Source organism: Propithecus coquereli, unplaced genomic scaffold (assembly GCF_000956105.1).
Source record: "Propithecus coquereli isolate 6110/MARCELLA unplaced genomic scaffold, Pcoq_1.0 Scaffold336, whole genome shotgun sequence".
In the NCBI taxonomy this organism is placed as follows: Eukaryota; Metazoa; Chordata; class Mammalia; order Primates; family Indriidae; genus Propithecus; species Propithecus coquereli.
The window spans coordinates 1,805,537-1,822,521 of NW_012149019.1; the positions used below are offsets into that span (position 1 = coordinate 1,805,537).

Sequence of the window (16,985 nt, forward strand, 5' to 3'; positions counted from 1 at the left end):
CCCCCACACTTCCCTCCCTGCACAAAATCTAAACCACACCAGGGCCTGGACTGACTGCTCTCCCCTCCCAGACTCCGTCCCACGGCTTCCCCTGGCAGGTCCTGCCGGAGCCAGCTCTGACCCAGAGCCTGGCCTCCTGTGGCCTCCTCCACTCTCTGCCTCTGTTCCTGGTCTCCCCATGCCCATTGTCTCCCTCCCCTGGGCCTAACAACATCTCTGTGCATTTCCCCTCATTTGGAAGAAGAGAAGGAAGGGAGGCAGGAAAGGTTCCCGCTACCCACTTCTTCCTCCAGCCCTTGCTCTCTCTGCGTCCCTCTGCAAACCCTGACAAAGCACATTCTAAACCACTGCGTCCAGCTCCTCGGAGCAACAGTCTCTCTGAAGCCCCAAGCTCCTCAGAGAAATTCTCTCCGAACTTACTAGAAGCATTGAGAGTTTCCCTCATGGTCTCTTCTCACTCTGGGGGTCCAAGGTGGCGGGTGTCACAGCAAGGAAGTCAGGCTGAGGAGAGACACGGCACAGCCTCCAGGCCACAGCGGCAGGCTGGAGTCTGCACCTGACCTTGAGCTCGGACTCTTGCTCTTGATGAGGAAACAAGCAAAGCGGGGAAGCCTGGAGCAGGCTCCTGACATTCCTTCCAAATCCACAAAACCAGAAAGGGCTTTCTGGCAAAATCAGTTTTGGTTTTATAGAAACCAAACATTTTACTTTCTTCTAACACTTCTTTGAGCCTTTAATCTAGCAAGGCAGCCCTCTTCAGACGAGAAGTGGGAGGAAGCACTTTCGAAACAGGGTCCCTCCTCCCCTAGACCCTGGATTTGGATTCTCTGACTCCCCCTCCCTCCCCCTCCTCCTTCTGCCCCCAGAGCTGCTGTGAGGGGAGAAATGGCACAGGAGCACACATAGCCCTGGGGACCTCCCCGTTAAAAGGGCCACCTGGGCTTCTCTGCAGAGGTCCAGCTGCAGAGGCACAGCAGCCAGTCAGCAAATCCGGGATCTACTGGGCAGGACGTTAGAAGGAAAAAGTGGGGTCAAGACTTTTGACCTGGGCAAGTGGACAGAAGGAATTTCCATGTACTGAGATGGGCACAGTGTGGGAGAAGCCAGGCAGTCAGGACGCACTACGTGCAGGTACAGGATCAGAGAAAACGGAACTGATGAGATTTTTTCTCATCCCTGCATGCTGACATTAATGCACTGTTGCCCCAGGGAATGGGTCTGCTCTAACAAACAAACATAATCACCCTTCCCATCCTCAGTGGGGCCCTGTGGATTCGGACAAGGTTTTCCTCCTCTGCCTGCCACCCCTGGAGCAGGCCCCTCCAGCCCACGATGGGCAGAGGTGTTGGTGGTAGAAGCCGACATCAGACAGTACACACCTGACTGCAGCATGTCTGCTGTGGGCAAAGCGGTGTCGGGTAGACGTGTGCTGCAGTCAGGGAAGGCTTCAGAGCAGATGTGGGAGCTGCGCTGGGCAAAGTGGTGGAAATTAGAGGAGTGGAGAACGGAAGGTGACAGCAACAGAGTAACAAAACCACAGAGATGAGGGCACATGGAGTAGGCTGGGAAAACAGGGAGAAAAACCAGGGTCCCAAAGACGGGGACGGGGGAACAGAGCCCTTTGTGGAACGTTTGTGACGGGCCTGGTGCTGAGCCAAGCACGGGCACACCTTTGTTTTTCACTCTCCCGAGCAGTACCGTGCGGCCGGTGTTGTAGAGGACCCTAAAGCTCAGGAATTCAAGCAACATCAGCATTAAACTGCTGTGGCCGGGACTGGGGCCTTTGGACCCTAGAGCGCTCCAGGAACAGAGACCGCTTGGGGTAAAGCGCAACAATGTCCACCTTGACCACACAGACTCTGAGATAAAACAGTCTGGTTTCATGGACAGGGTGAGGCCCATGTATAAAATGTCTCTCCCCTCACCCTCGAAAACAGAAAAAGCTACCAGAAAATTTCTTTCAAAAATACCGTAAGAAGTCAGAACCCCTACTTTACAAAGAAATGCCAAATTAAAAGACATATCAAGTAAAAATCTCTTATTCTCTCACCTACAAAAAGCTGGAAAGGGTCTAGACCCTACAATCTAGATGATGCCAGCATTCATCAAACTTCAAAGCTCTACATGTTTACTACCATGTTAATCTATTTTACATAAAATTTGGATTTTCACTGTAAAACTCTTTAATGTATAATTCTGAAATGGAATTGTATATGGTTTTATTTCCAAAAACCAAATTTCTTATCTATTCTGGCCACACTAGTTCTGTATCACCAGAGTCACTACAAATAACCACCAAGAGCTTTTCGCAGGAAGTTTGCATAATTTGTAAGATCTGTCATTTTCGAAGCTACATTATTTTCCTCCATTGGTTCTAAAAACTGCAATAACTTAGAAAGCGATCATCTTCTGACGAAATCACCTACATCAATCACCACACACTCTGGACCTGCAGTCATCAACGTCTGCCTATGAAGCAATCCGTCAAAATAGCCACTGACAGTACAAAGAGGGACACCTTTGAAACGTTACCCTCCTCTCTCCTCCACCCGTCTCCCGGCCCACAGCCCTGTTATTTCTGAAAGCATGAAATGCTTTAAATGTAGCTATTCAATCAGAGTTTGCACTTCTTATCATAAATCTCATCACATGTTATTACATTCCTTCACCTGTCCTTAATTGAGACTGTAACTTTTAAAAAATTAATCCTCCTTTCGACTTGGAAGGGACTCAACTTGGAATGGCCTGTTGATCCTGCTACTCCCTGGGTAATACTGTGGGCCAGGCTGCCCCCGCTCTCAGAAAGAGAAAAGGAGAACCTATTTCTGAAGACAGTTGGAATGTCTGGCCTTCATATCACACACAGCACATCGAGCAGCCCTCCGGCTGCTCTCCGTGGGACAGCATCCTAACAGGAGCTCCCTCTGCAACCTCAGCAACTAAATTCCCTTTGGAGCTGCCAAGGCAGAAAGTTCTTCACAAAATTTATCTTCTTTTTTTAATCATACAGTTCAAGGATGGCCATAAGCAACATATCGGTAGACTCCAGTCTTACCACCCATATATAAAACCTTTCTGAAAAGTTAAATTCACTATAAACACTGGATAAAGACCAAAGACAACAACAGAAAAACTTTCCTTACTGTGCCTTTTCTCGTTTTCCACCTAAGCAGGTGCACACGCAGAGGAGGGTTCTGTGGGTTGCCATTCCCCCTCTGTGCCTGTTTCAGGGCTATCCTGTTCAATAGAAGCTTCAGTGATTACAACACGTATCGGGGCTGACAAGAGTCTCTCTTGGGGCGAGGCATCTAGAAGTGCCAGAGGATGCAGCCCCACAATCCCGACAGCCAACAGCAGACAGAAATATATAGAGATAAGTATCACACTTAGGTTCCTTCCCACACCCACCCCCCAACGTTTGTGGAGTCAAACGTGCCTGTTGGCAACGCAGGAGGAGCTAACTTTTTACATCACAAAAGTCTGATTATGCTGGTGACTCAAACAGGAGGGCAAAGATAGCAAACACCCTGCCTGGGTAATGAACCACCCTGGGCCCAGAATCAAGCCTGCACTCATCTCCAGGGTCCCAAAATAACTCACTGCTGGCCAGAGCATGGGCCCTCCCAGACCACAGCCGGGGCTGTCTGAGGACGGCTCTCCCGGCAATCGTCTCTCATGTCTACGTGACTCTAACATGGGTAGAGTCAATAAAATAAGGGCAGACTCCAAGGGTCCGCCGTGGCTTGGCTGCAGATCAGACTCAGCAAGAATTCATGAGGGTGCTAATCCACACAGGCCCAGAGCTCAGGGAGAGGGCCGTCCATGTCTCGGGGCCTCGGCTGGCCTCGGACGCCATTCCCACCACTATCCCCGCTCTGTCCCAGGCCCAGGATCTCAGTGGGAGGAGATGGAATCCACAAGGCAAGAAAGCAGAAGGGCATCCCTAGAAGCCTAGAAAGCAACACAGACACAAAGAAAGCAATCTACAGCAGCAGGGCTTGAAACAAGTGAAAACCTGGCAACGACCCACCGTCCATCCACAGGTGGGTGGGTGAGCCACTGCGACGTACCCCTACGGTGGAATACCACCCAGCAATAAAAAGGGGCCCACGTGGATGCACGCGTCAACACAGGCAAGTCTCAAAACAGAGAGAGGCCAGACAAGATGAATCGATTCCCTTTATGCAACACTGTAGGAAAATGCAAACCAATCTATAAGAGTGAAAACAGATCAGTGAAAGGGCGGGAAGGACTGCAAAGAGGCAGGAGGAAACGGTGGGTGACGGATATTTTCATTGCCTTGATTACTTGATGGCTTCCCATGTGTCAAAATCTATCCATTTGCACATTTCAAATACTGCAGTTTATTGTGCTCCATGTATTACACCCACTTTAAACTGTTTAAAAAAAGAAAAAAAGGAAACCATTTGAGAGAGAGGAGGATATATATCAAGGAATCTGGTGTGACCAAGAACAAGCCGAGTGGATTCCCATCACACATATAGTTACGCTCTTAAAGTCGCCTTGAGCTCTGACTTGGGGAATGCTGAGTCACTGGCCCTGAAAACAGAGAGTTAGGTTTCTATGAGCCGGTCAGACGTCTGTCAACCAATCAACATATAACCTCGTTTTGTGTGTGTGTCTGTTTAAAGACACCTTACTTAAAATATGTTGTTGATTCATTAACATTGAACTCATGGCCAACAGCACTGTAACTCATGCCTGAACAAAGGTCACCTAACATACAGAGCTTCTCTGTGAGGCATGTGACAGTTCTCTCGAGCTTAGACACAAAACTGTACTTTGGGGCCACTTTAAATAACAAAATCACCAACAAAAAGTACAAAAAAGCAAAAAGCACAGCACCAAGTAGACCACAAAAAGGACACTTGTTCACAGTACGAGAGCCTTGTCTGACCTCTGCTGGGAAAGTGTGTGTTTCTCACTGCTCTGGGCACGTCCGTGAATGACCACGAAAGCACAAGCATGGACTCAGGGGGTTACAAATAAGTTTTACAAGTAGGCGAATACACAAATACGGGATCCTCGAATAACGAGGACCAACTCTATCTAACTTCTTTGTGCCTGGGTGTCATCTTTAAAATGTCCCCTCCAAAACTCACATTGAAATTAATCCCTAATATGGAAGTGTTGAGAGGTGGGGTCTTCAGGAGGTGACTGGGTCATGGGGGCTCTGCCCTTGCGAGTGGATTAACGCATGCACGGATTAATGGATTGATGAGTTATAAGTTAATGGATTAATGGGTTATCATGGGATTAGGACTGGTGGCTTTGTAAGAAGAGGAGACAGCCCTGAGCTGGCATGTGAGCGTGCTCAGCACCTCACCATGTGACGCCCTGCACCCACCCCAGGACTCTGCAGAGTCCCCACCAGCAAGAAGGCCCTCACCGGATGCGGCCCCTCAACCTTGGACTCCTCAGCCCCCAGGACTGTAAGAAATAAATTCATTTTCTTTATAAATGACCCAGTTTCACGTATTTCTCTTATAAGCAACAGAAAACTGACTAAGACCCGGGGTTTCCTTACTACCTCCCATATATCCCAGACAGGGCACTAGAAACTCCAACCAGGAACCGCCGACAGGTTCAGACTGGAAAAGCTCCAAGAAAGCCTGTCCCCCAGCCAAAGGACCAGGAAAAGTGTGGCCTAACAGAACCAAAACCTTTTTGACAGTACCCACCAGCAAACCAGCTGCCCCCCACCACAGTTTCAGGGGGTCGAGTGGGGAGCTAATTTTCCATCCCCTCCCAGGCCCTGACTTGGCACAGCAGGTGGCAACATTCCAATCTCCTGACATGGTGTCTGCTGGCCAAGCAGGAGCTGATCTATGTCCCACCCGAAGAAGTAGGCAGGGATGCGACTCCCTGCAGGGCTAAAGCCAGTGGAGTCCAGTGGGGAGCTGAGCCTACCCCCTGCCAGCATCACTGCGAGGAACAAGGTGGTGAGGGGCAGGGCTGGTTGGCATCCGCCTCCCTCCAACCTTCCGTGTTGGTGGGGCCCATGGAAGCTGACTGTCCACCTCACGCTGCAGTGAGGAGGCAGTGCATATGCATCTCACCCCACTGCCCCACCCTGGGGTTGGCAGGGCCCACAAGGGGCTGAACATCCCCCCCACCTCGCCCTGCAGGCCACACATGGGCAGGGAGACTGCCTGCTAAGAAGAGGATTGCATAAGATCCACACTCTCACAGTCTCATACCCAAAATGTCCAGGGTACAATGAAAATCACCTGTCAGACCAGAATCAGGACAATGGCAACATGAATGCTCGAGCGAAGATAATCGACAGATGCCAACAGTGATGTGACTCAGAGGCTGGAATTACCTAACAAGGATTTCTAAGCAGCTGTCTTAAAACTGCTACCACAAGAACTACAAACACTCCTGAAACGAGAGCTGCAGGGCTACGTGTCTAAGTCACTCCCAGGCAGAGAGAGAGATTATTCTCCTTCCTTCAATCGTCACTCCCTGACCCAGCATCGCGGGGCCATCCGGCTTCGGCAGCCTCGAGTCCACAGCAAGCAGCAAAAGGCAGACAAAGGGCCTGGCCGCCTGGGACCCGTGCGCTGGGGCTCAGGCACTGCAGGGGTAAAGCTACGATCAGCCACAAAGCGATTCTTTCCCGTGATTCCTCCTGAGATAGAGCAGTCCTGCTACCTCCAGCACCTCTGCTACGAGCAGGCAGGTAAAGGGCCTGTTTGTCTGACAAAAAACAGTCCCTCCTGACACAGCACGGTCTGCTCCACCAGGAGGGTGGTGGCTGTTAGGGAAGGTCGTGGTTCATGGGAAGGTGCCCCCGGGGTGACCAGGGTGGGAGGTGGTGGCAGCCCCAGCCCGCTGGTCCCGGGAGCCCTCTGTGAAGGGGCCGTGCCTCCTGGGCAAACAGTGCCTTGGGCGTCGGCCGCCCGGAGAGAAGCAGGGGAGTGTCCACACGTGCACTTTTATGTAAAATGCCATCCAGCAGCCAACGCAGGGCTAATGTAAGGCTGACGGTGGGGAAAGAGAGCCCAGAACCTTCCTCCTGAGGGCGGTGGACATGAGGAAAGGCGACAGGCAGGACGCAGATCACCTGATCTCCCTTCAGGGCCTTGGCTTGAGTTTTCCTCTGTGGTGGGCTGAACTGTGTCCCCAAAACATCCACGCGATGAAGCCCTAACCCCTAACACCTCAGAAGGTGACTGTATCTGGAGACAGGGTCTCTACAGAGGTATTCAGTCAAAATTAGGTCACAAAAGGGTGGGCCCCTAATCCAATATGTCTAGTGTCCTCATAGGAAAAGGAGATGAGGACACAGACACACACAGGGAGAAGACAGTGTCTACACGCCAAGGAGAGAGGCCTCAGGAGGAACCAACCTGCTGTCACCTTGATCTTACACTTCAGCCTCCAGAACTGTGGGGCAATAACTGCTGTTGTTTAGCCACCTAGTCCGTGGGGCTTTGCATGGCAGCCCGAGCCGACTGACACCGTCCTCCACCCCGGGGCACAGGCTCCAGCAGGCCCACTTGCTGCAAGGCCATTCCGGCCTGAGCGCTCTGCCTGCAGCCCTGGCTGCACCTCCAGCCAGCATCTCAGACCTGCCTACAGTATCGTTAAGAATCCCTCGCCCAGGACTAACCAGGACGAAAAGAAAAGGTCCATTTCCAGAAAGAGCTGCCTCAGGCTAACGTGCTGAGGGAAGGCAGGGGTGCCAGTACCTGCTCTGGGCCTTCCTTATGTATGAGGACCCCAATGTCAGCACTAAGGCAGGGCAGGCCGACACGCAACATGTTAGGAACAAGGCGCAGGTCAAGAGCCTCCCCTGTGTGCTCTAGCCCAGCTGCACCAATGACAGCTACCAACTCTTGCGGCTCACCATGTGAGGGCTGCCCAGAGCCACCTAGGAAGCAGGCACCGTCACTCCTACCTTACGGAAGGGCAGACGGAGACCCGTGAAGCCAAGGGACCTGTCCATGTGCACCGCATGGTCTGCAGAGCCCGGTTCAGGTGTGACCCAGACTCTCCCGTCCCCGCTGGATTAAGCTCATGATCCTGAGCAGAGCAGAGCCGAGGAGGGGGAGGGAGAGGACAGAGACACAGGCAGGGAGACTCCCTTTGGGAAAACTGCAAGAAAGGACCCAGTATCAGGCCTCTGCCCACAATGGCACGCATTTATTGGCCTTGCCTTTATCAATACTGAGCAGCCGGCTCTCCTGCAAAGAAAGGCTCCATCAGTGAGAACACACACAGGACTTACCTGTGGTTCTGTGTGGCAACGTGGCCACCTAGCTCCACAGCAAGGATCCAGTGAGGACACAGCCACCAGTCACTGGGCCTGCAGCCGACTTTTCCTGCCCAGCATCGTGGTCAGCTCCAAAGCTGGAAAGAAAAGAAGTCACCGTTGAACTCACATCGCACTTGTACAAATGTGAATTTATGCTCTGTGCTCAGGACAAAATTTCTAAAACACAGATGAGAAAGTGAGTCCAAAAGAAGTAGCTTTCTTGCTGCCACATCAAGTGGCTGCAGGGACGGATGCCCAAGACCAGAGGATGGAAGGGAAGACACCTTGGCTCCCAAGCACTGCCCACGTGTCTCCCACACCCCAAAGCAAGTGGTTCTCAAGGCAGCGGGGTGTGGAGCACACAGACACTTGCCCCTTGAAAGGCAAAGTTACCTAGAATTCACGATTCAAGCCCGGATCAAAGCCCAGGCCCTTCTCAGGGTCCTCCCAGGCAACAACCCTCTGTCCACGCCGCAGGGATCTGCCTCTACCTCAGACTAGGCGCCAGTCCACGGTGCGTGCGGCTGTTCTCAGCGGAGGCCTCGCTGGGGAGAAAATGATATACTCTGAGCGGTGCACACGTGTTCTACGGGAGGGGTGCAGAGCAGGCAGACCTGGAGGTCAAATCCTGGCTCTGATCTACTTGGATTCATCATTCGAGTCCTGTGCACTGAGGGCTTGAGATGCTGTTCTGGGCATGGAGAAGGGGGTGGAAACCAAGTCTAACCCTTGACCTGCTGGAGGTGATGGTGTAGTGAGCTGTGCAACTAACCAGTCCTTCCAGACCCCAGTCCCTCTGCAGGGCACTGGGGACAAAGCCCACCTCACTGAGGATTTAATCATTGCACTGGAATGCCACCGGGTTTTCACATTTCTAAAGGAGACACACGGGCAAGACTTCACAGAGCAACGAACACACACAGCAAGGATGCAACCAAGGGGACTATCGCCGTTGTTGCCTTTCTGTGCCGAGTTGAGCCACCGCCTATGACGTGGGTGCTCTCAACAGAGCACCCAATGAAGGGCTCAAAGACTAAATTTTCCTAATCATTAAACGGTGAAAATAAAACCTGCCCCTGCCTCTTACCTGACACGGAAGAAGTCTTGGGCCCAGAGACAACCAATGTGCAAATACGGCCATCAAAATGGCTGTTAAAAAAAAAAGAAAAAAGGTCCCGCTGGGCACACTTGCTGAGAACCTGGGCTTGAGAAGCAGAGACACCATCCCCTAGCAGAAGACGTCTACGAAAATGATTGAGGTCATTGAGCCTCAGTGTCCCCACCTATAAAATCGGCATGAAAATAGTGTCTCTCTCATAGAGATTTTATGAGGATTCAGTGAGCTAATGCTCATGAAGACATAGGACAGGATCCAACATACGATAAATGTTCAAAAAACATACTGGTCATCACTCACTACAACGAGCCGAACAATTCTCCCACTGTCAGGGGCAAAACACACTGGCCACCTGCAAGCTTTATGGCTTGCTGATGTTTAAGGAGGATGCTAATCTTTTTACAACTAACAGGAGAGGCATGTGATGCATGATTATTTCACTGCCCAAAGCTGAACATTATCTGCATATACAAAGGCATTTTATTAAGGGTGCTGCTTTAACTCTTTCAAAGAATTTGAAAATTTGAAAATTATCATGCTGATTATGTCAACTGGAATATTTCTAAATTCTAGTAGCTTACATTGACCACAAGTTAAAAACACAAACAAAAAAAGGTACACGGTCAAACAGGTACGATGGTCTTTGAAATGGCAATGGGAACGCTGGAAAAGGACTCAGGTCACCATGAGGACTGCATATGAATCACTTCTAATCCTCATATCCTCAGACTTGCCCGTCTCCAGAGAGCCTAATTTTTTCCTGGATTTCAATTCGAATGCCCCAGGACCACTTCCCAATGTGCCTCAGGCAGGTAGCTTCAAATTTGAAACAGACACTTGGGAGGTTTGCTTTTTGCCATAGGCACAATAAATAAATTAAGGTATAATGAAATACAGTCATCCTATCAAACTGGTCACTACTTCACCCATTTTTGTCTATTTTCAGCAAAGCTGATATTGAACTTTACAGTGCGAAACAAAAGCAACATGATTTTTGAATCTGATAAACTGAAGAGTGAATAACATACCTCCTCAATAACCTCAGTGCCAATCAGTACCTATGAGAGCAGCCGCTCAGCCCTGTTTACAGGGGCCCTGTCCAGCACCCATGCCACGGGCCAGCGCACCGCACGCGCTGACCTCGGCCGCGGGACAGGCGCCCACAGAGTCCACGCGGAACTCACTCGGCTATTTGCCTATCAATCAAGAGAGCGCTTCTCACGCAATTCATAGACGTGGCATAAACTTGAGATCTTAAAGAAAATACTAACCTGGGCAAAAATAAATAATGTCTTAACTTACTTTCAAAATACTTCAGAAACAAAGGGCCTCTTGATTCCTGTTTAGTATCTTTGATATCTTCCAAAAATTCCTGAGCTAACATAAAGTTTTCCTTCTGTCCAGCTTTCTCACACTAAATATTTAGAGTAATAACAGTGACTATTTAGATACTCAATAAATCCCAACTTTCACGACAAGAATATTCAGCCTGTTCAGCCAGACAGCTCTGGAGTGAAATCTGGGCCTTCTCAGAAGGGGACAGAATACTTTGAATTAAAAAAATTAAATTCCTTATTGTACTGACATCAGAGACTCAGAGACAATTTTCTCACAGAGTAAGAAGGTGCTTCTGAAGACAAATTGAGAAAGATGTGAATAAAATGGAATTGAAGAAAAGACAAATTTCTAAAAAGCAATTACAAAATGTCAGAATGTTGTTGCCAGAACCCATGGACAGCTTAAACCTGAATCCACAATCAAATACAAAATGCCACACTTCTCACCACTTTTATCAGGGGCATCTTTAGATACCTTCAGACCAGATATGCAAACCCAACAGCCACAGTTCCTTTCCTTATCTTCAGACAATGGAACAGGAGGCGGAAGGAAACCTAGCAGCAGAAGGAAATGAAAACACAGCACCCATGCCCACCCAACTGCCAGCCTCACATAGGCATCCCTGGGCACCCAAGAGAGACTGCTTCCTGGATCTCTGACACCCAAATCCACTCAAGTTCCTGACATAAATGGCACGGTATTTGCACACAACCTACACAAACCCCTTCATATACTTTAAACCATTTCTGGATTACTTATACAATGCAAATGCTATGTAAATAGCTAAACTGTATTGGTTTTTCTATTTGTATTAATTTTTATTGTTATTTTTTACTGTTTGGGGTTTTTTTCTGAATATTTTCAATCTGAAGTCGGTTGAATCTGTTGATACGGAGGCTGAGGATACAGAGGGCCAACTGTACTTTCAAAAATGCCAAATACATAGAAAACATTCAGCAATGGGTATCTACCCAAAGGGAAAGAAGTCATTTTGAATGTTTATTGCAGCACAATTCACAATTGCAAAGATGTAGAATCAACCCAAGTGCCCATCAATTCATGAGTGGATTAACAAAATGTGGTGTATATACACTATGGAGTACAACTAAGCCATAAAAAAGGACAAATTAATGCCTTTTGCAACAACCTGGATGGAACTGGAGACCATTATCCTAAGTGAAGTTATCTCAAGATTGGAAAAACAAACACCACATGTACTCATCATTGAATTGGAAATAACCAATGAACACACATGTGCACAGAGGGAAGTAAAACTCAGTGGAAATCAACCGGGGTGTGGGGATGAAGGGATGGGCGAAAAACTACCTAATGGGTACAATGAACACTATTTTAGTGATGGGTACACCGATAGCTGTGACTCATGCCAGTGCAAAAGCAATCTATGTAACCAAAAACATTTGTACCCCCTTAATATTTTGAAATAAGAAAAAAACTTCAACAATACCTCAGCCGTGACGGTCCCATTCGTCTGGCCCCTCCCTCACTGGCCCGGGTACTGGCAGACACCAGGAGAGGGTCACAGACGCGGTCAGTAGGAACACAGGGCAGAGCACTGACAACCCAGAAATAGCTTCTGAACTGGCCGCCATCACCAAAACCAACAGAACTTAACCAAAATGTGTAAATGGGCCCAGACCCACCTGGATCTCAATTCCAGGGCCAAGCACGACCAACGATCCTAACACTCCTCACTGTGGGGCCTCCAGGGACCACCAACCAAGTACAAAGATGGGGTAGCCAAAGAACACCTGCCCATCACATGAACCAGAAATGCAAAAAGGTAAGAGAGACTGCCTACCTGAAAAAGGCAAAATGCTTCTCTCTAAAATTAGTCAAAAGTCTAGAGAGATAGGATGAATACACACATACACATAAACTCAGTGAATGATCAGAAAACCAACAGAAAAGACACCACTCACCATAGCTTATATACATACATGGGCATATTTTAGTATAGTCCTAAGAACAGCCCTACACAAACAAAATTTCACATTTACTTGAGAGATATAAAATGACCTGAATAAATGGAAACATGCTAAGTTCCTAAATGGGAAGATTAAATATCACAAAGATTTCGATGCTCTTAAAAGTAATTAATTCAAAAATTAAAAATAATTTTATAAATGAAATACAGTATCAATCTAAATTCAAGCAGCATTTTTTTCTTGGTGCCCACTAGAATAATTCTAAAATTAACAAAATAAAAAAATGGTAAGATGGTCAGCCAAAGAACATTAAGGGAGAATCACTCTCATCACATAGTAAAATACACCCTAAAGGAAAAGTGTTAAAATAGTGTGGTACTGGCACAAAAATACATGCTCCTGTTCATCAGGAAGCAATGAATCTACAAATATAAACACGAGTGCTTTCATCACGGCGCCACGCACTACATGAGTACGCTGGAATGAGAGTGGGAACGTGTCTTCACTCCCTCGCAGCCAAGCATACAGGATCCGCGGGCCTGGAATTCGGGGGCTTCCAGCCGTTCCCGGCTCTCCAGATGATGCCACCCCAGGTGACGAGGACACCTGTGATGACTGGCGAGGGCAATGGCAGTCACCCTTGGTGAAAACCTACTGCAAGTCACACATCTTCACAGTCTCTCGTGAGGACTTTCTGAAGATCAAACGAAAAGGAGTAAAAGGCATGAGAGACACATCATAAACACGTAAGGATTAGTGGCCCCTCATTAAGAACAACCAAATACCAGCCCTTGGAGGCAGCACTGCAGCCCCCACTCTACAGACGCAGAACCAAGGCTGGGAGACAGCAGGTACATGCCCAGGCCACACAGGCGACGGATGGCAGAGCCAAGATGCCAGTCGATGCGTGCTGGGATGTTTGAATCCACGCCACCTACTTGTTCATTTTGATAAAGTATCAATTGTACCATACGGAAAAAGGATAGAAAACTTCTGCAATTACTGTAAGGTTTCTCTTCATTTTTATTCTTTTGTTCACTTGTTTGGAGCACATTTTATCATTTCCTTTTACAGAAAAAAATAGCCAAAAGAGCCTAAAATCCAAAGCACAGAAGATGAAAGAAAAATTTTTTTAAAAAAATCCCCCGCTTGCCAGTAATTAAAGATTTTAGTGATGAGGAGTAAATAAAGAATCCCTTAAGCTCCCCACAAAAAGAAGAACAAATGACATCCCCACTAAAACTAAGACCAAAGGGCCCACAACTACAGTATCAGTCATACTGTTCCAGGGTCCCAAACCATGTGGTAAAATAAGAAACAGAAACAAGGTGTAAATATTGAGTAGAAAAAGATTTTTTAAAACTGTCATTATATTTACAGATGAAATGCAGGACCATAAACTGAAAAATAATCGGGACCGCTATGAACATTTAATAAGGCCGAGGTCCCAGAGTGAGCCACACACACAGCTCCAAGACAATAAGAAAGTCTAATGGGGAAAACGACTTCATTTGCGGAAAAAAATAACACATTTCAAAATTATATACACAATCTTTTGAAGAAAATGAAAAAGTTTTAAGGAGAAACCTGAAAGAAGACCAGAAGGAGAAACACACCACCTCCTTGGAAAGGAAGCCCTCACGCGGCCGCCTGGGAACCCATGGGTCGGTGCAATCAATCCCAAGGCAGGCCCTGGTCCTGCAGGCAGTCAGCTTGCTGATCCACACGTACGTGGACACATAAATCCACGGCACACAGGCAGAGAATGCGGACAGAGGTGAATGATCACACAGGAATTATTAATAAAAACAAGATCAAGGACAGCTGGCGATTGGTGCTGAGTAAGATATGGTCGGAGGCTCACCTCTCACATGGTCCTCATAGAATGATTTAAACATTACAAAAACTACTAAGAGAAAATATAAAATAATAATGTTACAAAAACGGGGTGAGGAAGATCTTCCTAAGCAAGATTTTTAACCTAGAAGCCATGAAGGAAAAACCAACTCCATTACAGCAAAAGACCCTAAATACAAAATCAAAAGATGAGCAAAAAGCCCTGGAACAAAATATTTGCATTATCATGCAGACAACAATCTGCATTTAATCTCCTATTAAAATAAGAGATAGAATAAGCTGTCCAGTATAAAAATGGAGAGAGGGTAGAAGCAAACAATTTGCAAAACAGATATGTGAAACATGCTTGACTTCACTAGGAACCAGGGAGGTAAACCAGCAGCACACGTGCTGGAATTTGTGAGCTATCAGAGAGTTGAAAATTAAAAGAACAGAGACTACCACCAAGAGCTGGGGAAGGTCGGTGGAGTAACAGGGCTTTCCTAAACCACAGGTAGGAATCATACCACGTGAGCTTGAGGAGCCCAACTAGGGACTGGGCAGCAGCTCTCAAATTTCAGTTTCTGGTGCAGGCATCCTACTTGGAGTAATTTATCCTACAAAGGACTCACATGCATACACACATGGACACACACACATACACACACCGATGTCCACTGCACACTTTAATATAGAACAACTGAAAGTAACCTAAGTGGGCCTGCCCAAATCCCTCCTCTCCCCCAACTTGCTGACACCCACCAAATTGCACATGGCAGAAGCAAGAGTCTTCCTTCATTCCTGACTTTCTCTCCCTCCTCCTTCCAATGCAATCCACCAGCCCAGCTCATTTCAGTTGCAGAAGCCTCTGAAAGCCATGCACTTCCCTCCATCTCTGCTGCCAACTCCAGGCCCCCAGCCCTCATCTGACCAGGACCCAGAGTCCCCATCTCTCAGCATCCTCACCACTTCCCACTCACCTGGCCCTGGCTCTGCAGAGCCCAAGAGCTGGCACCGTTGCCCATTGTACTTCAAATGCACCTGACTATCCAAAGGCAGCTGCCAGGCCTGATCCATGGGGGTTCTGGCCACCTCCGCACTGTTGTCCCCACTGGAGTCACCTGCCCACCTGTCCGGCCTCTTCCAGGGTCTCCCACTCTCCTCCCTCAGGCCTTTGCATCCTCTCTGCCCTCTATCTGCAATTCTCCCAAACACCCAAGCGCCCAGCCTGCCTTCCACTTCCACCAAGGATCCAGACTACCTGTCCACCGTGTCCTGTCCCTGCCCACCCCAGAAGATCAGGCCACCCAGCCCATTTGGCCCCACTCCATGGCAGGTCTGCCGGCTGGGCACGCCTCTCCTGCAAGGCACATCAGCCTGGACGGCGCTGTGCTTCCTCGTGCTCACTCATTCCGTGTCCATTTCCCAGCTAAGAAGCAGCTCTGAGGTCAGAGATCCCATCTGTCCTGGCCACTGCTGTATCCCATCTCTCAGCACAGAGCCAAGCAGCTCAACTCTTTGCTGAACACATGGAAAAATGTCCTGACAGGAGCTTACTTAAATACTGTAGAGTACAGCAATCCTGCAGATGGCAGGCAGCACGGGAAAGCGTGAGAGAGCTCTGGGCTCGGAGGCGCAGCCATGGACATGGCTCAGATTTGGCCACCAGCTCCGACAGCCTCAGCAAGTGCTCAGCCTCCCCTGCCTCGGTTTCCTCAGCCGCAATATGAAAACAAAACAGTCCCAATCCCATGCAAGCATGCAATGACACAATTCCCACAGTGTTGCACACGGCACTGACAGAAGGCAAAGGCGTAGGCGGTACTGCTGCAGAAAAGTGGGAAGGGGCAAATCTGCACGGGTCTGCGCCTGCGAATTCCACACAGAGAATGGGAAAACAATTTACAAACTACCCTTCGGCCAAGGGATTGATAACCAGAATACAGAGGGAACTCAAACAGCTCGATAGAAAAAAAACAAATATCCAATTAAAAAACGGGCAAAAGACCTGAATAGACATTTCTCAAAAGAAGACATACAATTGAAGCCAGCAATAGTATGTTGGGGAAAAAAAGAAGACACACAAATGGCCAACAGGTATATGAAAAAACACTCAACATCACCAGTCATCAGAGAAGTACAAATCAAAACCACAAGGAAATATCACCTTACACCTGTTACAACGGCATGTATCAAAGAGACAGGCAAAAACAGATGCTAGCAAGGATGCGGAGAACGGGGAACCCTCGTACACTGTTGGTGGGAATACAAATTAACTAGTATAACCATTATGGAAAACTGCACCGAGGTTCCTCAAAAAATTAAAATTAGAACTGTCACTTAATCCAGCTATTCCACTACTTGGGTATATATACAAAATAAAGGAAATCAACATATTGAAAAGTATCTACATTCCCATGTTTGTTGCAGCACTATTCACAATAGCCAAGATATGGAATCAACC

At 48.1% G+C, this 16,985-nt stretch overlaps 1 protein-coding gene across 4 annotated transcripts in view; it reads right to left on the bottom strand.

The window, feature by feature from the left end:
* GRB10 (growth factor receptor-bound protein 10) overlaps positions 1-16,985 on the bottom strand; it is a 180,414-nt gene that overhangs the window by 136,240 nt on the left and 27,189 nt on the right. For 3 of the 4 annotated variants that reach the window (XM_012650633.1, XM_012650634.1, XM_012650635.1), the window contains exon 2: positions 8,258-8,379. The gene's annotated coding sequence lies outside the window, so the exon portion shown is untranslated. Of the gene's footprint in view, positions 1-8,257; positions 8,380-16,985 lie in introns of those variants that run through there. The other variant, XM_012650636.1, reaches the window with a different exon arrangement.